This window comes from Notolepis coatsorum (genome assembly GCF_963971535.1).
Source record: "Notolepis coatsorum genome assembly, chromosome: 2".
NCBI lineage: Eukaryota > Metazoa > Chordata > Actinopteri > Aulopiformes > Paralepididae > Notolepis > Notolepis coatsorum.
The window spans coordinates 52,043,179-52,066,316 of record NC_140166.1 but is presented as its reverse complement, the minus strand read 5'-3'; positions in this window follow the sequence as shown (position 1 = coordinate 52,066,316).

Sequence of the window (23,138 nt, the reverse complement as noted above, 5' to 3'; positions counted from 1 at the left end):
CCCGGAGTAGGACCCCAGGCAGGGGCTCCTCCAAGCGCCGGACTCGGGACCAGACCAGACGAGCCGGAGCAGAGGTGCGAAGGCGACGACCTCGGAGCAGGACCCCCGACGGGGACCACCCCAGGCGCAGACCTCGGTACCGGGCGCAGAACCCCGGATGGGGGTCTCTGCAGATGACGATCACGGCGTAGACCACGGAGTCGGACTGGACCAGAAGAGGAGTCGGGACCAGATGAAGAGCCGGGACCAGACGACGAACCGGGACCAGATGAGACGGGACCAGATGAGACGGGACCAGATGAGGAGACGGGACCAGATGACTCTCCAGGTGCAGATCGACCTCGGTGCAGACCTCGGCGTTGACCACGGCGTTGACCACGGCGCAGGGCTGGACCAGACGACTCTCCAGGTGCAGATCGACCTCGGTGCAGACCACGGCGTAGACCACGGCGACGACCACGGCGAAGAGCTGGACCAGACGAAGAGCCGGGGCCAGTCGAGGAGCCGGAATCAGTCGAGGAGCCGGGACCAGTCGAGGAGGCCGGGTCAGGCGTGGGAGCCGGACCAGTTGAGGAGGCCGGGTCAGGCGTGGGAGCCGGACCAATCGAGGAGGCCGGGTCAGGCGTGGGAGCCGGACCGGGCTTTGAGACCGGGCCGGGCGTAGCACCCGGGGCTAAGCTAACAGGGGCTAGGCTGGCAGTAGAGGCTAAGTTAACTGAAGAAGCCCTGCTAACTGTGAGGGCTTTACTAGCCTTTCTAGACCTGCTAGCAGTAGCAGGGGGAGCTAAGCCTGTACTAAGGGCCAGAACCACACTGAGTCTCCTAACTGAGGAAGCCAAAGGTTTAGCTGTAGGGCCACGAGAACTAGCAGTGGCTAACCTAGCAGGGGAAGCTAAGGAAGCAGTTGACACGGCTATATTGGCTACAGGGGCTACAGGGCCTGGGCTAGCAGGGAGAGCTGAGGTGCTAGCTTTAGGTGCTAAGTTGCTAGCAGATGAGGCTAAACTAGCAGTCAATGCTGAGCTAGTTGAGAAAGCCTGGACTGTGTTAGCAGAGCTGGGGTTAGCATTACTAGCTGCCGAAGCTAGGCTAACGGCTGGGCTAACAGCCTGGGCAGTGTTCACAGGGCGAGAGTTAGCAGAACTAGCTGGGGAAGTTAGAGTAACGGCTGAGCTAACAACCTGAGCAACGTTAACAGGGCTGGGGTTAGCAGCACTAGCTGGGGATGCTAGGCTAACGGCTGAGCTAACAGCCTGAGCAACGTTAACAGGGCTGGGGTTAGCAGCATTAGCTGGGGATGCTAGGCTAGCAGTAGCGGCTGGGTTAGCTGCCCTGGCAGTGCTAGCTGCAGGGCCTGTACAAGCTGCGGAGGGTGCACTAGCCGAGAGGGTTCGAGTGCTAGCTGTAGGTGCTACACTAGCCGGCGAGGCTAAGGCGCTAGCAGCAGGGGCTCTAGCGGACGCGACTGAGATGCTAGCAGCAGGGGCTCTAGCAGACGAGGCTAAAGTGTTAGTCGGGGTAACATGGGTATAACCCATCCTGATTACTGTTCTAGCAGGATAGTAAACACTGGCTGGAGGGCCAGACCAAGGAACGGAGACCAGAGAAACAGGGGCCATAGGGAACGAGCTAGCTGACGAAGCTACAAGGGCTAGGCTAACCACAGGGGCAGGGTTAGCCATCGGGCCAGTGCTAGCTGCCTGAGCAGTGAGAGCTGCGGGGCCTAAGCTAGCCTTCCTAGATCTTCTAGCTCGCGTGACTCGGTAGCAGTAGGAGCTAACGGGGTAGCTGTCGAGGCTACAAGGGCTAGGCTAACCACAGGGGCAGGGTTAGCTATAAGGCCAGTGCTAGCAGTAGGTACCCTAGCAGGTGACTGAGGTGAGGCTATGCTGGTGGTAGAGGCCTTACCAGCAGTAGGGGCTTGACTGGAGGCTGGAGGCTGGAATAGGCACTTGATCCAGTGTCTGCCATGCTCCTCCAGCTGTGGGGCCAGCTCAGGGTGCCACTCCCTGAGAGAATAGAGCAGACGCAAAACCTCCTTCCTCTCCTCCAAGGAGGAGGAAGGAACATCCCCCAGTCTGAACGCCTCCAAGGCGCTCAAAGCCTCCCTCGTTCTGTTCGCTGGGTCCAGACATGGTCGGTTCATTCTGTTAGGGGTTGTTAGCAGAGGGCCCAGGCGCAAACAGATACGAGGGAGAGGTAAAGGTAGATTGTCCAAAAATTTGCACTGCTCCTTAATTAGAACACTTCGAGCCAGGGGTGAAGTGTAACAGGAATACTTCCAAGGCAGTAGCAAAACAAAACAAGGAATAGCTCAGCTAAGACTGGCAGAGGGCAAAATACAAAACAAAGAATTATCTCATAAAGAGAGCAAGTCCAAAAACACAACACTAAATGACACTGGGAAACTTACTATGAACACAGGAGCTCAGCACATGAAACAGGGACGAAGATATCAAACATGGAACCGAAACAATGAACCGACAATAAGAGTAGGGAACACACACCAGATATAGGGGAAACAATTAACACTAGAGAGACAGCAGGGCAATTAGCAAAATGAGACACACAAGAGGGAAAAGGCAGAACTAACAGGGCTACAGGAAAACACCAGACCAATGGGGAAAATAAACAGGGAAGCAAACAGAACTAACTACACAAGAAGACTGAACACTAGACAGAGTAAACAAAACATACAAGGAACTAATAAATAATTACAAAGGGAACGAGACTAAAGACAGAACACAGTTAAACAACACAGGAGACAATAAAAAACGCCAAGAGTATAAGAAAGTCCAAAGGTGGGGGCTGTTGAGGAGAGTAGGAGGCAGGGAAAAGTTCCTGCAAGGGTGGGGGCTGTTGAGGAGAGTAGACAGGGAAAAAGGGTCCAGGGACTGGCGAATCCTCACATAAACAGTATAACGAAAGAGGCTGCCCTTAATGTTCATTGCATTGCACAGGATCTTGCTCATCACCCACACTAAATAACTCAGTTGTCATGTCAACTGTCAACTGTCAGTGAGTGGTGGGCGTGTCATACCTCTATGCTCTGTCCATTAGCCAAAAATATTAGGAAGCTTGATCTTCAATCATTTCGCTGCATCCGTGGGGTTATTATAGATGCATGTTTCGCCGTCGATGGTGACTATCAGCCTCGCGGGATACAGTATGCCATTTCGGACATCCGCGTCCCACAATTTCTTCTTGATGTCGGTATAACCTTTAATTTCCACGGGTAGATCCTGGAATGCGTGAAGTGGCCTTCCTCCCCATGTCAGCTTCTTTTTTTCCCCGCGGCTCTCAAGATGTCCTGCCTGTCGATCCATCTCAGCAGCCGTATAATGTACGGGCGAGGAGGTGCCGATGGGTCCGGTCTGGGTCGGAGAGTCCGATGGTGCCTTTCTACCTCTGGTACCTGGTCAGTGTCCTTTAAATCCAGGATGTATTTCAGGATGCCATTAATCATATTGTTCGGGTCACCGGCTTCCTCTCCCTCTTTCAGGCCGACCAATACAATGTTATTTCTCTTGCTCTGCGCTTCCATGTAGGTTAATTTGGTTTTCAAATAGTCCACGTCTGCCGTCAGGTCTTTCAAAGTTTTGCCGTCTACGGCCATCTGGTCTTCTACCGCTCCGATACGGTTCTCTGCGTTGGATATTCTTTGCAGAATAGCCTGTGTGTCCTTCTCTACTCCTTTGATCGATTCACTGAGCTCATCAAACCTTAGCTGGAATGAATCTTTGATGATCGAAACCTCCGCAATTAGGTGCGACGCCCAAGCAGGGGTGTCTTTGTCTGCCATAATTTGTTTGGCAGAACACGAATCGATTTCACATTTCTTAGAAAACAGTCTTGTCTCTGCACGGTTGCCAGGACCTGTCATTCACACATCTAGTGTATTGAAACCTTTTCCTGAAGTTGCGCGGATTTTTCTTTCTTTAGAGGTATAATAACTTCATTGGTCTGTCACTTACGAGAGCGAACTACCGTGCCATACCGCATAGTCACGTGATGTAATGTTTGTCCCTGTACCTTAATATACAGATCAGCAGTGGGGTACGTTTTTCATCCCTGTGCACACAACATATGGGAACTGTTTCCGAGGTGCGCACTTGATGGAGTGGTACATACTGCTGATGAACCAGAGTTTGTGCACTACCCGTGTCGATCAAAGCCCTGAGCTCCTGGCCATTGATTTCCACTGTGATCTCCCTTGTGGGCTGCTCATACTTCCACTCGGGCTCAGTCCTGTATCGTGGAGCATAGCATAACTGGGTCAGCTTGACAGGGTTTTTAGGGCACATGGGCTTGGTGTGCCCCTCCTGCCCACACAGATAACAAACAGCCCCTTTTGGCTGGGAGTATCTGACAGTCATTGGCGGGTTTTCCCTTTGGGGAAACTTACCCACATCGGTGGATGCTTGGCGAGTGGCCTGCGGGAATGAACTCTGTCGCCACGGCTCCTTGGCTACCTTCCATGCAGCATTGGTCCACGGTTGGTTTTTCCATCTGGTGGCCACAAAGATGTCAGCCAGACGAGCTGCTTCTGCTGCCGTGCCAGGGTCATGTTCCCGGATCCACACCTTCACAGTTTTGCCTTTAGGCTGGACCCATTTGTCATACAGTTCTTTTAGCCTTACATAAAGCTCTTTAGGGGTCTCGTTGGACTGCACCTCCCATGATCGAAACCTCTGTCTGTATGTCTCTGGGTTAATATCATACTTCTGGAGAATGGCTGTTTTGATTTGGTCATAATCAAGTGAGTCATCAGCATCCATGTTTACATAGGCACTTCTGGCCTTACCAGTGAGTAGAGGAACCAGTCGAAAGGCCCAATCTGCTTTATGCCACCTACAGGCCCCTGCAATGCGCTTAAAAGTTACTAGAACATTTTCAATATCATCTGAATCAGTAAATATTTCCAGTCTCCGACCAGCTGCCGCCACCGCCGCCAGGGAGCAGCTCCAACGCCGCCTCCGACGAGCTACCGGATAGCACCAGTGTCAGCGCCGCAAGCAGAACCGGAGCAGCTAAACGACCAAAAACATATCATTTCCATGAAGAGTGGGAGGAGGCTTACTTTTTTGTTTATTTCAATGCAAAATCAGTCTGTCTGATTTGCAAACAAACCGCGTCTGTGCCGAAAAAGGGTCATTTGGAGCGGCATTATACACTTTCCTCACATGCAAGCAGAACTTCAACGTCAGGGTGAGGACACCGCACAGTTTGATTGCACACATTATGAGGAGCAAGTTCAAAGTATCTTGTCAGAGTTGGCAATAGCTGCAATCTCACACGCTTTCATAAACTCCTCATCTCGCCCACGCGGTAGCTCAAAGCACTCTCACCCCTCATCCAGAGTTTTACCTGCAGCCACACCAAAAACCTCCACCTTATTCAGTTCCTCAATTAGTTCTCCTTTTTCTGGCCTGCATCGAGGTCTATTGAAAACCTAGTAGCTACCTGCATTAACTTGTAATGGGAAATATTAAAGGACTAAACGATGAGCCGTTTACAAATCATTCTGCGTCATTATTTATAATAAGAAGAAAGTTTATTAACAATAAGAAGAAAGGTTATTTCACCGTGGCCACGTATGAACGGACAGTCTATAGTCAGAGACAATATGTTAACCCACTAGCGTCTGGCCATAGACTGACCCAGAGTGCTGTTTCAGACATATGTTAAATACACAGTTGTCAGTCATAACATAATATCAGATATGATGATGAAGGTAAACAAAAATGGTTCTCAGTCACTGGGAGCAACAACAACTTTGTTATGACTGGTGGGATGTCAGAGTGTTCTTAAAGAGACATACACACATTAACCAGTCAAGCTGGTCATACTGAGAGTCAAGCTGTATAACATGATATCTCAACACAGATCTATAAGAACATGATAATATATTTCCACGACAAACTCATCCTTTGAATTTTTTTTTACCTTAGCCATTGTTGGCTCTGCAACAAAATCATCAATGTCCAACGTCATTCTTACTATCCACAGTAAATGACAAGGAGATACAACAAATAACTGTGCACCACTCAAACTGCGTAGCACAAAAAGGGATATAGTTCAATATCCTAAACACAAGCAACTCACCTGAACTCGACCTGGGGTTCAAACTCTTTTTCCCTGTATCCACAAAAAAGGTTAGCACGTAATTAAATCAGTGATTTAAGACACGGCATAACATAGCACGCAATTAAACTCACACGCAGTAGTTTAAAACACACAGCATTTCATGTCAGCACGCAAATAAATCACACTGTATTTAAGACACACGGCATAACACACACTGGATCAAAAGCTCAATAATGCATACAGATCCTATACTAGGGAATCACTACTAACCACACACAGATCCTATACTAGATGATTACAGCAGACACTGCTACTGAACCACCCACAAGACTAACCCTGTGGAGTCATATATATATAGACATTTATCCCAAAATAATGGAACAAACGCTCTTCAGCAACACAAACAAAGTGAGGCAAAACCTCTTGTAAATAAACAAACTCAAACAAACAAATCCAAACAATTCAAACAGGTGCTCCTTACAATCTGATATGACTCACAAATAGCTTCTAAAACCTACACTGCAGTCAATGAAGGACTACTAGGCCCACCACATGTCTGATCTAACAAAAATACTTACATCAGGTCCTAACACACTAATTATATTCTCCGGCCCCCTGACCTACCTATACTGAAAGCTAATGCACTGTAGACCTAGCTTTCTTCAACCACACCTGCTACCAGCCAAAGATCATATTGACCATAAACCCGTCAAGTATATAGTATAGTACCAGACAAGTATATGGTACTAATCCCTTCAATGACTGCCCCAGGGTTACGTGGTACACAGGAAGCTAAACACAGCCAGAAAACAATTTGTGGTGTCCACTAAACTAAATAATTAAACAGCAGATAAGTAGTCAAATCAAATTATAAATTAAGAGCATACTCACCTGTTGGAAGACCGGCTCGAGCCCCCATGTTACATTCAAGCCTAAGATATGGCTTGTGTAGGCCTTGAATGTAAAGTGGTGGACACAGGACACTGGACAAGAGTTTATCAAAAATAACAATATTTATTTGGAACAGCTATCTAAATGGACAAAAGAGTGGGAGCTGGGTGTTCCAGACTCCAAAGGTCAATAACAAAAACGAATGCACATGGGCAAAAGAGAACAAACAGCAAAAATAGACAGGTAAGTAGTGAGAGCAGGTGAGACTCTGGTGAGCTGACATCTCTTGTGAAGTGGGAGACACTGCAGCCTGCACTCTGCTCTGCTTTGTAGGGCGTGGTGCCTCATCACCACACCTATGTCAATTAGAAGAGCGGCTATTTTAACTACAATCAAAATGACAACAGAAAGAAAACAGTGTGTCAATCAAACCACCAATTAGTGACAACACACTACAACCACAATGTGAATATGCACCACAGACAGTAAGTATCCCTCCACCGTGTGAAAGTAATACGTAACAGCGCTTCACAGACTTTTCAATACTTGAACCTGTTGCAAGCTACATAGGCGAGTCAATATATGGTTTAACCCCAAAAAAATTGATACAAAAGGTTTTTCAATGGATTCTGGTAGTATTGGGCGTGCTAAATAACATACTAAAAGTCGACCAAAATCGACCCCCCCGAAAGCCGTCATTTCCAAGATGGCGTCCCAGATGGCGCCGGGGCGATTAAAATGGCTATATCTCAAATTAAGAAAATGGTGCAAAGGATTTCTCAACTGATTCTGGTACCTCTGGGCATGCTCACTAACATACTAAAAATCCAGGAAAATACACCTTCCAGAAAGGCTTCATTTTCAAGATGGCGTCCAAAATTGCGGCTGGCCAAGCTTAAAATGGCTATATATATGTCAATATAAAAATTATATAAATGATTTTGTCATTTGATTCTGGTACCCCAAGTACCCCTAGACATACTTAGGAACATACTAAAGTTTTAGGGAAATACACCTTCCGAAGAGGCTTAATTTTCAAAATGGTGTCCAAAATTACGACTGGGAGCTTAGAATGCCTGTATCTCAAATGGGAAAACATTTCTAAAGGATTTATAAACTGATTCTGGCACCTCTATACATTAATAACGAGCAAAATATCTAGCTAAATATATCTGCTAGGAATGCATCATTTGCATCATCAAAATGGCTGCCTGTAGCTTATTTTGGCTAAAATTAAAATTGGTTATTATATTCAACCTAGAAAGCTGGCTTTGGTGTTGAACACAAAATAAATGACCCACTTATTGTGGTCTTTAGGCCTACTCATCATCATCTTCAGGATCCTCTGGGAGAAACTTGTTATGTGGATTGTCACATTCATGAAGTTGACATGGTCCACAGACAGTAGTACAAGGTAGTCCATATTTTCTGCATGAGCAGCGAAGTGTCTTGCAGGCAGTGGTACAGTTACAATGAATGACCTTCAAGAGACTGTCTGGAGCAGCATTCATTGTTGACATGAGTGGGACAAATCTATTGTCCTGCAGGTTCCAGCCCCAGTCTAGAGCATCTATACCATCATCTGTTCCCATCCAGACCATGACCTGGTAGTATGCTCTACGACAGTGGAAGTTGGTAGCAGATTCAGTTGGTGGTAGACGTTCAGGCGCTACCGTTGATGAAGCTGAGACAACCTTCTTGCTGAAAATTTTATATCTCATTTTTGCAAGCGAATCTGTGCACTTTCCACCAAAAAAGACAGCCATTGCTTGGCACCCAAGGTCATCGATCACATCTGTTGTCTGGTTTGGTACAGTGAATGCATTGGCACAAGCCTGAAGGACAGGATCCCCTTTTACAAGTTTTTGGAATGCTGTCTTTTTGCCAACTCCGAAGATCCGGGAAGTTGTGTCACAGCCAGTCACAGCATGGATGAACAGCAACTGAGAACACACATCCTGTCCGAGTACTTCTTTCAAATGGTTTATGGCGTACACTTTAAAACTGCCATCAGCTTTCGACTTGTCTGATCTGAAATAAAGGCCCTTGCTATCTCTCTGTGCATAGTAAAGAAGTAAGACGAGGAGATCAGTATCTTCTCCAATCAGCGTCGTGGTGTGAAGAAGAGATGATCCCACTGCGGCCCTTACTATGTCTACATCAGCATCTCCAAGTGAATTGACCACAGTGCAATCCCGTTCTTTCAGTTCATCACTTATCATGTGGATCAGTTTCTGTTTATTCAGATCTCTTGACAGGAACTCCTCCTTCTTACCTGAGAACTCTGTCTCAGCAGTGAAGTTGACAATGGGATGAATATTGTTTCCTCTTCTTTGATGTGTGTTGTCTTTAATGGATGGCCCATCCTCATAGCCATCAAGCACAATGGTTGTAGCTGAGCCATAATGTTGGATGGTGAAGTCTGCATATGACTGTGCAATTTTACCATAGCTTTGTCCGTGCTTCCATTGTATTCGGTGAAGGAGTGAACCACCATCAAGAACATAATGCTCCGTTTCTGGTACAGAATCTAGGATTGCATCACTTGCATGATCACAGATCGCGTGCGCTAGTTGTGGTTTATCAGCTTTGCGGAAGACGTTTCCGGCTTCAAAGAGGGCAGGAGGGAAAGGACTGAGTTCGTAACGCATAACCTCCTCCAATGACAGCTCTCCAGTTTGGGAGACAATAAGGAAACGTTGAAAAAGAAGTGCAGAATCAATGATTCGATCAGGAGCAACCTTGATAGACGATTTTTGTCCAAGGGTTATGGCTTTATCCTTTCTACTAAATGAAAATGTGAATGCCGGCTGTCCGATCATTTTGTGCATGATGTTGCGTCCAACAGAGTCATAATCATGCACGTTCACTCCATCCTCAGCGACAACACCTGTAACAACATTCCTTAAAGAAGAGTCTGGAGAGAAAGGTGAACATATAGCAAGTTTTGAAGTGATCTTCTCCAGGTCAGCAGCATCCCTTTTCATCCTTGCCTCTGTTGAATCCTTGTGCTGTTCTGATGTTGTGTATGTCTGGTTTGAGAACTCCTGCATTGCGGTGTTATACTCTGATGTTATGCCCTTTGACATTGCCCAAAGGGATCTCTGATTGTCGGTCATTCCACTTCCATGTGTCATCCCTCCTGTAGTCTTCAATGACCTCATCAATGTTGTTTCGATTACAAGATCTGAGCTGAGGCCTGCCCATGATTGGCTGCTACGACGGATAACATGAAAACCCTTTTCAAATTGTCTGAAGACATCTGGGTGGTTGATGTGAAGCTGACTCATCTCTTGGACATAAAAGTGTGCCGATTTCAAGTAATTGTAATGCCCAGCCGCAGCGAATATCGGCATGCATTCAGAAACAGCGCGTAGGTGCAAAAGCCAGGAACCTGTGCGATCTGCTGTTATCAGTGACCTAGCAACTTCCAACATGTGTTGGTAATTTAGCCACAACTGACTAGTTTTGGATCTAGCACACAGTTCCATCTTCCTTTTTCCCAGCTCTTCATTTATTGTAATGAGGGTCTCTGATGTGAACACTGTTTCCAATGGCATTTCACCCTTAACTATTGAGGTATACATTGCTTCAGACTGTTCAACCATTGCTGCAAATTCATGACTATCATCTACCATTTCTGATATTATCATGCGGTTAAGACATTTGTCAACCAGAAGATGGCCACGGAATGCTCTCTGAACTGATTTGCCTGTCATCATATGGGCTACTGAGTTCTCCCCATAGACTACCCCTAGAATGTCCTTAAGTCCTGTACCGTCCATCAGTGTACCAATTGCTCCTAGCAAATTCATAAATGTGTGAAATCCTCCTAGGAGCAGGACAAAGGACTTGAGGTGACTGCACTGTGGTGAATCTAGGATTATCTCTGCTGCTTTCCAATATAGGGGTTGGTCAAATGTAACTACTGGGGCAAGGTGGTGTTTGGATGCCAGACCACAAATGAACTCCAGTGTTGACAGAATGCATGTTTTGTCTCCGGAGTACATGTCTATCATTGGTAAGTATCTCACTGAAGACTGCCCTGGATGTTCATCTCCCTTATGAATAATGTGCATCATCCCCTGCCAACCAGGTGCAGGCTGTTTGAAATTGAATGATAACTCCCAAAGCAGATCAACCATCTTGTTACATTCTGCGAGTCTTGGAAGTTCTTTCTTTATAACAACTATAATGGTCAAAAAGAAGGCTTCAACTATGCTAGCTTGAGAGCTGGAGAGTGCAAACACCTTTTTTAGTAAGCTATTTGTATTTGTATAGTCATTTTAAGCTCCTGGGCGCCAGTTTGGATGCCATCTTGAAAATGATGCCTTTCCGGAAAGTGTATTTTCCTAGATTTTTAGTATGTTCACAAGCATGTCTAGAGGTACCAGAATCAAGTGAAAAATCATAGTTATATATTTTTTTCTATTGAGATATATAGCCATTTTAAGCTTGGTCTGCCGCCATTTTGGACGCCATCTTGAAAATTAAGCCTTTCTGGAAGGTGTATTTTCCTAGATTTTTAGTATGTTAGTGAACATGCCCAGAGGTACCAGAATCAGAAAGAAATCCTTTGCACCATATTCTCAATTTGAGATATAGCCATTTTAATATCTCCACCGCCATCTGGGACGCCATCTTGGAAATGGCGGCTTTCGGGGGGGGTCGATTTTGGTCGACTTTTAGTATGTTATTTAGCACGCCCAATACTATCGGAATCCATCGAAAAACCTTTTGTATCAATTTTTTTTGGGTTAAGTGCTTTTTTTTCATCGATTGACTCGCCTAACATGTGTTTTCCATTTGGAACTGTAGATGTGGACAGGGGCGTAGCTGGGGGGGGGGTGTAGTTTAGGATGATTCCAAGGGCCCAGCACTGCCCCCCCCCCCCCCCCAAAAAAAAAAAATTAAAATAGACATCACTCAGGTGTATTTATTGATGCTCTCATTGATACTATGTTTGTTTCTGAAGTGTGTGTGTGTGTGTGTGTGTGTGTGTGTGTGTGTGTGTGTGTGTGTGTGTGTGTGTGTGTGTGTGTGTGTGTGTGTGTGTGTGTGTGTGTGTGTGTGTGTGTGTGTGTGTGTGTGTGTGTGTGTGTGTGTGTGTGTGTGTGTGTGTGTGTGTGTGTGTGTGTGTGTGTGTGTGTGTGTGTGTGTGTGTGTGTGAGAGATATATATATAGAGAGAGGGGGGGCTTTGGTAGACTATTGCATTGGTCCATTCATTGAAGATGAACGCAATGCGACATCCTTTACTAGGCTCACCCACCAACAGTGCAGGTGCTGAACTGCTGATCCGAATGTATAGGTAAAAACCATATTATAGAATTAAAAATATACAACTACGCCCCTGGATGTGGATGACATCACGTCCAAAGTGGCCACACTGTTTAATCTGGACAGCCATGCTCTGGAGAATGAGATCCTCACACTTCAAACTGACATTGAGATTAAAGCCAGGGCAACACAAGGGATGAAGGCAGAGTTCTGGGAGCTACTGCTGCCTGAGAAGTACCCCAACCTCAGGAGATGTGCCATGAACTAAACAGCATTTTTTGGATCAACCTACCTGTGTGAGTCTGCTTTCTCTCACATGAAGATCATCAAGTCCAAGTACAGAACCACAATGACAGCTGGCCATCTTGTGGACTGCCTGAGGCTTGCAACCTGCTCCTACAACCCAGACTTTGAAAAACTAGCTTCCTCTTCCCAGTGCCAGCGTTCTCACTAAGGTAGAGACATTTAATTTAAAAAAAATAAAAAATAAGATAAAGGAGAACTATCAGTGACTGTTGACAAACCTTTTTGTGGAATTGTTTTTTGATTGTATTCCACTTTGCAATGTGACAGCTTTGTTTACACATCATTCCTATTCCCTTTTAATTGTACATATATTTTTGTTTTGATTGTATTGTTCCACTTTTGTTTTGGCAATGTAAACATATGTTTTCTCATGCCCATTGAACTGAGTGTGTGTGTGTGTTGTCAGTGTGTATGCAGAGTGTGAAATAAACGTGAGAAGTTACAGTTACAGTCTTGTCATTCTTGTAATTCCTACACTACACTGTTACAATGATATATAAAATATCATATTATATACCCAAATTACCCATTCAATATGCACATGACAGAAAATATTATATGCCATATAATATTTTCTGTCATGTGCATATTGAATGGGTAATACTATTACTACTAATACTAATACTAGCCGAGAGTAGGACACATTTGGGCTGGTAGCTCTCGGCTAGGTGGCAAATTAAAAAGTAGATCTTTGTTCAAAAAAGGTTGGGCACCCCTGTAATAAGGTATGCACATAGTATTGCACTATTTTACTCTGTCAGTGTCTATTCTATCTTACTCTTTTTATTATTGTCTATTTTTTTTTAAACTGAACCAAACCACGGGACACCTACGGGAGACTGCAATTCAACACTGGCCCCTGTAAATATCCTAACCCAACCCCCTCCAATGTACAGTCATTTACCTAGTATGGTTTTGTCAATAGTCCAATGTACAATTGTGTTTGTTTGTACAGTGTCTCCTCCCCCCCCCCTCAATGTACAGTTTTACTTGTTTATACAGTGTGCCCCCCCCCCCCCCCAACCACCTCCAATGTAAATTACCCAGTATGGTTGTCAATATCCCAATGTACCCAACCCCCCCCCCACCCAACCTCCTCCAATGTACAGTTTCTACGTCAAATGTATATACTCCCTTTTCTTGACTCCTTCTGTATCACAAACAGTACTGTATTTGCAAATCTGGTATGTCATAAATGTATAGATGTAGCAGTACTGACTATCTGTATGTCATGTATGTCATATATGTCCTGATGAATTGAAAATGGGGGACCCTGATGTAAACAAGACGAAAGTCTTTCTCTGGTCTGCATCCCCTTAACAATTGTGTGTATTGAGCTGTACTGTATTGTACCCATTCTGCAATCTGTTAATAAAGTTTTCAATCAATCAATCAAAACCATAAACAAGGTGGCCTTTTGGGATGTTAGATCCTAATGTGAAAAACTGTCTGCACAGCTCATTTTATGCCTGTCTTTTTTCTGTTGTGAAGCACTTTGAGCTGCAGTTTCTGTATGACAGGTGCTAATATAACGTTTTATTATTATTATTATTATTATTATTATTATTATTATTATTATTATTATTATTATTATAACACAGTGTATGCCTTGTTCTAATTTATTTCTTCAATGTTTTTGTATTTTAAAAGGTGAAGTGTAAGTTGTGTTCCAAGGACTTTGGATACAACAACAACACCTCATCTATGCTGAGGCATTATAGAGCCGTGCATGAGAGCAAGGACACCAACCAAGGTGGACCAAGCTCATGGTAAACCATTTTAGAATGCAATGATAAGACAGCATACACCCTGCTACAGTACGTTTGAATTTAAATACTGCTTTTGTTTTTGTCATCAGGAGAGAAGAAGGGTGTGGATGAGGCCTTGGTCAATATGGTCATTGAGGATTCCCAGCCCTTTAGTGTTGTGGAGGACAAAGGGTTCAGAAAGCTGGTTGGAACTTTGAATCCTACCTATGTTCTCCCCACAAGACAGGTGCGTATGTATGTGAGCACATACTGTAGCATTCTACCCCACTTCCCTTTGCCATTCCAAGACTGTTCTCTTCTTTCCTTTAGGCTTTGAAAGCTATGGTGGACGACCGTTACAAGGAGTCCAAGGAGAAAGCTAAAGCCATGCTGTCTTGCCTTAACATCAGATATGTGGACCTCCATCAACACGGATGCATATCTAGCGGTGACGGGGCGTTTCATAGATGCAAGCGCCACTTTGCATTCGGTTGTTTTTGGGGGTTCTGCATTTCCCTGAGGCACATACTGCTGTCAATATGGCTAGAGTGAAAGCAGAAATGATGTCGGAGTGGGGCATTACTGAGAGTGCATTGTATTGTGACTGATGGTGCAGGGGCAGGGGCGTAGCTGGGGGGGGGGGGTAGCTTAGGATGATTCCAAGGGCCCAGCACTGGGGGGGCCCCCCCAAATTTTTTTTTTTTTTTTTTTTTTTTTTTACTAGACATCACTCAGGTGTATTATTGATGCTCTCATTGATACTATGTTTGTTTCTGAAGTGTGTGTGTGTGTGTGTGTGTGTGTGTGTGTGTGTGTGTGTGTGTGTGTGTGTGTGTGTGTGTGTGTGTGTGTGTGTGTGTGTGAGATATATAGAGAGAGAGGGGGGGGCTTTGGTAGACTATTGCATTGGTCCATTCATTGAAGATGAACGCAATGCGACATCCTTTACTAGGCTCACCCACCAACAGTGCAGGTGCTGAACTGCTGATCCGAATGTATAGGTAAAAACCATATTATGCGTTTTCATCAATAAAAAAATGGCACAAAAAAATTCCGCTTACGCGTGCTCGCATTCACTGGGGGCCTACAAATACATTCTTTCAGGGGGCCCAGAATCTGGAGCTACACCCCTGGGTGCAGCAAATATGGGTGCCTGTGTGAAAGAGCTTAATTTGCGTCACGGAATTTGTGTGGCGCATTCTTTAAATTTAATAATTAAAAAGTCTCTTGACCAGAACCCTGTGCTGGCTGAGATCCGGGCCAAAGGAAGGAAGATAGTGGGCTATTTCAAGAGCAGCACCACTGCAAAGGTGATCTCGTTTATTTCATTGCAATATTCTAAATGATGCTGTTTTTTTTTTTAAAGTTGCTGCTGCAGTGACACTTGAATTAATCACTTATTGTTGGCTAATTTTATAGGAAAGACTGACGTAACACAAGCACTTCTCCTCTGTCCCTGCTGTCAGAAAAACACACTATATTAAAGAATAGAATGTTGTAGTAACACAAGCACTTCGCCTCTGTCCCTGCTGTCATGCTGTCAGAAAAACACAGTATATTAAAGAATATAGAATGTTGTAGTAACACAAGCACTTCGCCTCTGTCCCTGCTGTCAGAAAAACACTAATAGATGTGGTTTTTTTGGGTATTTATTTCACATGAAACAAGACAGTAACAATAATGATGATGAGGGGATAACAAACGGACATGACAATTAAATAATTGTAATAATACATTCTTGAAATATATATAAATACAGTATATATATGCAGGTGTTAATGTATATAATGTTGTAGTAACACAAGCACTTTCTCCTCTGTCCCTGCCATATTATTTGTTTATTGGCATCATCATCACATCAACACACCAAAGCCAGGTACCATTATAATCACTCTGCCTGTTCTACATTTATTGTCCACTTGATGGCACAGTAGAGCAAATACACCATGAAGCTTCAACACATGCGTGGTACTATTGGATGGAAAGCCTCAATGCTTCATGAAGCTTCATCTCGCCATCACTACCAAAGAATAAGGGTTTTATTTACCCATGCAAATACATAATTTACTAAATATAACATAAATGGTCCAAATAATACAGCAGGACAAAAACAGACCTGAACAGAACGGAAGACCAATAATAATGGAATAATGGATTGGATTTATATAACGCTCTTCATGACACCCCAGTGACCCCAGAGCGCTTACAGAGTCCATTATTCGTTCATACACAGTCATACCGGTGGTGGTAAGCTACAATTGCAGCCAGAGCTGCCCTGAGGCAGACTCACGGAAGCGTGGCGAATAATCATCGCCTACGGCCCCTCCGACCACCACCAACATTCATTCACATGCATACACATTCATACGAGGCAAGTAGGTTAAGTGTCTTGCCCAAGGACACAACGGCAGTGGGATGGACATGGGTTTGAGCGGGATTCGAACCACCAACCCTTCGATCATTGGATGACCCGCTCTACCCCTGAGCCACGCCGCCCCACCAAGACAAATAAGAACTCAAAACTATATATAGGCCCTGGCCAGATACATTAACTTAAGTGGGCTAATTGATCATTAATATTTGACTAAATAATATCTTACAATTCTGATTAATCTAATAAACAAACACACAACACCGCTACCAAACTGAACAACCAATCATCTTAATTAATAAGGAAATACATATAAGGAAACTAAATTACAATACAATAAACCCCCCCTGACATCTCCCGCGACATGGTTCGGTCCACCACCCCCATCCGGCTATTTAGAGTGGACCAGTCGCAGCTGCTCTGTTTGCTCAGAGCGAGGACGGCTGGCTGCAGAGTTGGAGAAACAAACAATGAATGACATGTATGCACTTAAACCATGTAAGTCAAATAATAAAGAATGGATATGATATCAGTACGCAAGTCTATGTGTCGTGTGTCATTATGTGAAATAGAAATTGTGTATGTGCATCATGAATGTAAACGTGTACAAACATTAAACTAAACAAACAATACGGTGAGGGAACAAGTTAACTGCTACTTCCACGTTTTGGAAACGAAATGAGGAAGGGTGAGCGTGACTATTTCTGGCGTCATATAGGGAGACGCATGGGAGTGGCTTGGTCACGTGCAAGTGGGTGCATTTGTTTGTTTCGCGTGCACGCTAGGTGGTTATCTCAATATGGCAGAGCGAGACGCGATAGCCAGTAATGAGATATAACCACGGTTCGGTACGTACCTTGGTTTTGAAGTCAAGGTTCGGTATGGGTTTTCAGTACAGTGGGGGAAAGTTTGGCTTTCCATGTTCCACTCAGGGGTGATGTAGTGTGCAGTAACTAATTGTACTTGTAGGGCTGTCAACGAATATTCTGTATTGAAATTAATAATAGACTTGTAATTTATTTTTTTAATAATAATAATTATATTAGATTGTGAAAAAAACAGCCCCCAGTGGGCGGTCGTTAGTGGTTAACATACCGTTGTATTCGTTCGGTACACTACACAGCCGTTCGGTACGGTACACACTGAAACGGTTCGGTACGGATACGTGTACCTTTACACCAGTAGTGGCCGGTGTGAACTACATTTGGGTGGGCGCGGGTGGGGGGGTGAAGGGGGGCAAGCGGACAGCTCACAGCTGACCAAGTGGACAGCTGACGACATAACGTTACCAACGTTAAGTCGAGTTACTACACTAGTACACGTATGATCAATGCAATAATGAACACATATATATATATATCTTGTCATTTTAAACAAGTTACCATTCATTCATTCATCCATTATGCGTCAAATTAACAACAACAGAGAGAGAGCGAGAGAGACCGACCGAATTAACTCACTGTTTACGTGGTCGAAGAGGGCTTGATAAAGTGTATAATTATGTCCACTATTGTCCCACAGTCCCAGACTGTTGATGTATATCCACTCTGTCCAGACTGCATCCAGCTATTAGCCAAATAGCTTGTTGTTGTTGTTGAATGAGTCTGTCTTTGCCCATTTCCGCGTTGAACAGCCTGCAAACTACCTGGCGTTCTATCGCCCTGCTCTAAGACAAACTCTAACCTTAACCAACTTTGAAAGAGTGCCTAAGCTTAACCGTCGAAAGAACTTGCCGTCACGCTCTAAGACAAACTCTAACGTTACCATAACCTACTTCGAACGAAGAGTGGCTAGGCTTTCCCAGTGTAGAAACTGACGTCGGCCAATCAGAGAGCGTCTCCGAGAAATGCGGCTACGGAAATTATTGACGCTGCTTGCTTAGATGATAATAGATCGCTTGGAAACGCGCCCGGTTTCCATCATAATACATCATATTTCAACGCACAGCGAATTACGCACTGATTGGCTGCGACAGTACAGCGATGAAACCAGTGCACGCCCACTGAGCGCTATGCGTCTAGCCCAGGAGAAATGCGGCTATGGAAAGTATAGAGGCGGTATTATTCTCTAGCAGGGGTTCCCAAACTTTTCAGGCCAGGACCCAGAAAATAAGGCGTCAGAGAGCCGCGGCCCAATGCACATCGTCAGGCTTTTTTTTTTTCTTTTTTTTTGCCAGGCGACCCATTTTTTAAGCCAAATATCACTTCAATCCTATTAAGTTAGTTCAAGTTAGTTATTCATTTATATGTGCTATTTATGAGAGGGCTAAATTGTTGCAAAATAATAATGATAATAATAATAGCCTCATTAAAATACTATTGTTGCTTCGGTTGTTTTCAGCGTTTTATGTGCATAATCTGTTATTTAGTTTGAAATGTTCGTTGAAATAAGTAGATTTTTAGTTTTTGTTTATTTATTAAGTTAATATAAAACCATATAGTCACATTTTAGAATACAATAGAATATAATTTTAGAATACAACTAGAAACACTGTCCTGGCCTGCTTCTAAGTTCAGTGGCCTGACAAAAAAAAATAAAAAATTAATTAATTAATATATATATTTTTTTTTAATCATCTCGCGGCCCACCCGTGGCTGCTCGCGGCCCACCTTTGGGTCGCCCTCCTTTGGGAACCACTGCGTCTAGCAGACAGTCACTTCCTGTTCATGAAAACAATTATTTATATTTGATATATATATTTTTTTTAAACTCAATTTTTATTTGCATTTTTGTATTACAAGCATACAAACAACATCATATTTGAATATTATTATCCTCTCAGTCGGTCTTCCAGGTACATATTATATAGACATAATGTACAACACCGTTAAACAGACAAATTATAAAGAAAAAAAAAAGAAAAAATGTAATACCCAAAAACAGAAATAATAAATACCGACTTAAGCAAAAGTTCCACAGACATAAATAATAAATTGAAAAAACATAAAGCAATCGTCCTACCCAAATGATAGAGATAGAGAAAACTAACTAAAGCAAAAATGTGCGACATGGGTTCAGAGACCCTCCTTGAACCTCTTTCCTCCTTTACCCTTCTCCCTCTTGTGTTGCATTTGTTTCTTCCTCTGTGATGTTGTTTTCGTTCCCCTTAGTCCTCCCACTTTCCCCATCTTTCCCCAAATGTCTCTTCCTGTAACCTCAGCATGTGTGTTATCCTCTCCATATCCTGTATCTCTTCCACTATTCCTACCCATTGTGCTATTGTCGGTGGGTCTTCCTTGTACCACAGTCTCGTTATTGCTTTTCTGGCCGCTATCAACATTATCTTTATTAAATATTTGTCCCCCCCTTGTATTCCCTCGTGTGTCAGGTCTCCTAAGTAAAGCACCAGTCCTGTTTGTGGTAATCCGTATCCTAGTATTCTGATCATTGCCTCCCCTATCTCCTCCCAATACCCCTTCAGCTTCTGACATCCCCAGAATATGTGTGTGTGATTTGCCCCCTCCTTCCCACACATCCTCCAGCAAGCTCTTTGTGTTGGTGCATATTTTCCCCTCAGTTCTGGGGTTATAAAGAATCTGATTATGTTTTTCCATCCAAACTCTTTCCATATCCTCGATCCTGTTGTTGAATGTTGTACCTTGCATATGTTCCCCCATTCCTTCCCTGTTATTTCTATCTCTAGCTCTCTCTCCCATTTCTCCCTTATGTAATCGGTCGTGTGTCCCTTGCTGTTCATTATAGCCCGGTATATTGCTGATATTACTCTTCCTTGCCCCCCTTCGTATGCCCATACTATCATCTTTATTATTCCATTCTGTTCTTCGTCTTTGGCCCCCCTTATTTCTTTGTTGTAGTAGTCTCTAACCTGTAGATATCTGAAGTGGTCCCTGTTTTCTAGTCCAAATTTCTCCTTTAATTTTTGTAGTGTCTGCATTTCCCCCTTCTCTATCATTTTGCATATCGCTGTTGCCCCCCCCCCCCTCTCCCACCTTCTGAATCCATGGTCTAACCTCCCTGGTTTGAATCTCTTGTCATGTGCTACCCATCTCAGGACCCCTGACTGCTTCTCCAATTTGTGTGTTTTTATTACTCTGTTCCATATGGTCAAGGTGTATTTGGTGATTGGATCTAATAGTCCCTCTTTTTCTTTAAATAGTTCTCCATCTCCCACCAGAGCTTGTACCTTGTATCCCTCCCCTTCTTTTTCAATGTCTTTCCATCTTGCCTCATATCTGTCGTTACACCAGCACGTCACTGCTCTCAGTTGTGCTGCATAGTAATAATCTTGTAGGCTGGGTACTGCCATCCCTCCCTCTTCCTTTGGTAGTTGTAGTGTTTTATATCTGACCTGTGGTCTTCTCCCCGCCCATATGAACCTCGATATCAGTCTGTCCCACTCCCTGAATTGATTCTGTGGTATTTGTATTGGTAGTGACTGGAATAGGTACAGTAACCTTGATAGTATGTTCATTTTAATGACCTCTATTCTTGAATTGAAGTCCAAGGGCATTACTGTCCATCTCTCTAAGTCTCTCTTGATGTTCTGATTTATCTGTGTATAGTTCGCCTCATATAGTTTCTCCACCCCTCTCGTGATGTTCACCCCTAAGTATTTAATCTTGTCCATGTCCCATCTTATCCCGTACTGTTCCCTAATTTCCGTCGTTGGGGTATAGTTCCATGCTAAGGTCTGTGTCTTTGTCACGTTTAGTTTGTAACCTGAGTAGTGGCCATATTCCTTCAGTAGATCCATCAATGCCGGGAAGCTCTTGTCTGGTTGCCTCATGTATACTATCACGTCGTCCGCAAATAGGCCTAGTTTATATTCCGTTCCCTTTATCCTTACTCCCTTAATGTCCTCGGTCTGTCTGATCAGTTGTGCCAGTGGTTCTATGAAAACGGCGAAGAGCGTCGGTGAGAGACAACATCCCTGTCTGGTAGCCCTCTCTAATCTGATTCTATCTGTCAAGCTGCCATTCACCTTAACCCTCGCTGTCGGTTCTTGATATATCGCCTTGATCATCTTCATCACCCTCCCGTTCAGTCCGAACCTCATCAATGTTTTATATAAAAATGTCCAGCTCACACTGTCGAATGCTTTTTCTGCATCTAGGCTAATCAGTACCACGCTACCTCCTTGTTTTTGTATCTCCTCTACTATGTGTAATGTCTTTCTCACGTTGTCCTGTGTCTGTCTCCCTTTAATAAATCCAGTTTGATCTTCATCTATAATGTCTGGCATAAACGTCTCAAATCTCTTTGATATTATCGATGTATACATCTTGTAATCCACGTTGAGTATGGACACAGGTCTGAAACTACTACATAATTCTCTATCCTTTCCTTCCTTCGGTATCGTGGTGATTATGGCTTCCTTCCACGAGGGGGGCATTTTTCCCTCTTCCATCGTGTGTCTGAACGCCGCCCCTAACATGGGTGCTAATTCAGTTCTAAATGTCTTGTAGAATTCCGATGGGAATCCATCGCTCCCCGGAGACTTGTTGTTTTTAGCTCTACTAATTGCCTCTTCCAGTTCTCGTTCCGTAATTATTTTATTTAATTCTTCATTCTGTTCTTTCCCTATCGATGGTAGCTCTAGCTTCTCCAGATATGCTTCTATTTCCTCTTCTCCCGCTGCTTTTGGCTGTGTGTATAGTTTCTCATAGTATTCTCTAAATGTCCTCTCTATTTCCGCTGGGTCTCTCAATATTTCATTAGTCTTTGTATCCCTTATTGTGTGTATCGTGTTCAACTTCTGTTGCGTCCTAATTCTCCTAGCCAACAGTCTGGTCGCTTTTGGTCCCCCTTCATAGTATGTTTGTTTCATGAACCTCGCTTTCTTCTCTATTTCCGTCAATAATTCCCTATTTATCCTGGCCTTTACTTCTTTGATTTCTCCGAGCGTTCCCTGTTCTTTTGATATCTGGTGTCTCCCCTCTAGATCCTTCAGCTTCCCTATCAGATTGTGATATGTCTCCGTTCTGGCTTTCTTCAGCATTGCTGTCTTCTCCATCAATTTCCCCCTTATCACCACCTTCAGTGTGTCCCATAGAATGTTCGGGTCTACCGTCCCGTTGTCATTTTCCTCCTTATACCTGGCTATCTCCTCCTTGATCCGACTCACCACCCCCTTGTTATTTAGTATTCCTACATTTAGTCTCCAGATCGTGTTCCTCCGTCTCCCTTCTAGATCTACTGTCAGATATATGGCACTGTGATCCGATATGTCCGCTACTCCTATTCTGCTCTCCCGTACCCTGTAACTGTCCCCCGTCGTCATCAAAAAATATTCATCAAAGTCTATTCTCGCATATGTCACGTGTGGGTGTGAGTAATGTGTGTATTCCCTGTCCATGGCGTGCATCCCCCTCCAAACATCTGTAATTCCCATTTCCATCATCTGAATATTCATATATCTACTGATGGGTGCTCGTCCTTTTCTAGTACTCGTGGTGTCTAGGTCGTGATTCAGTACTACATTAAAATCTCCCGCGC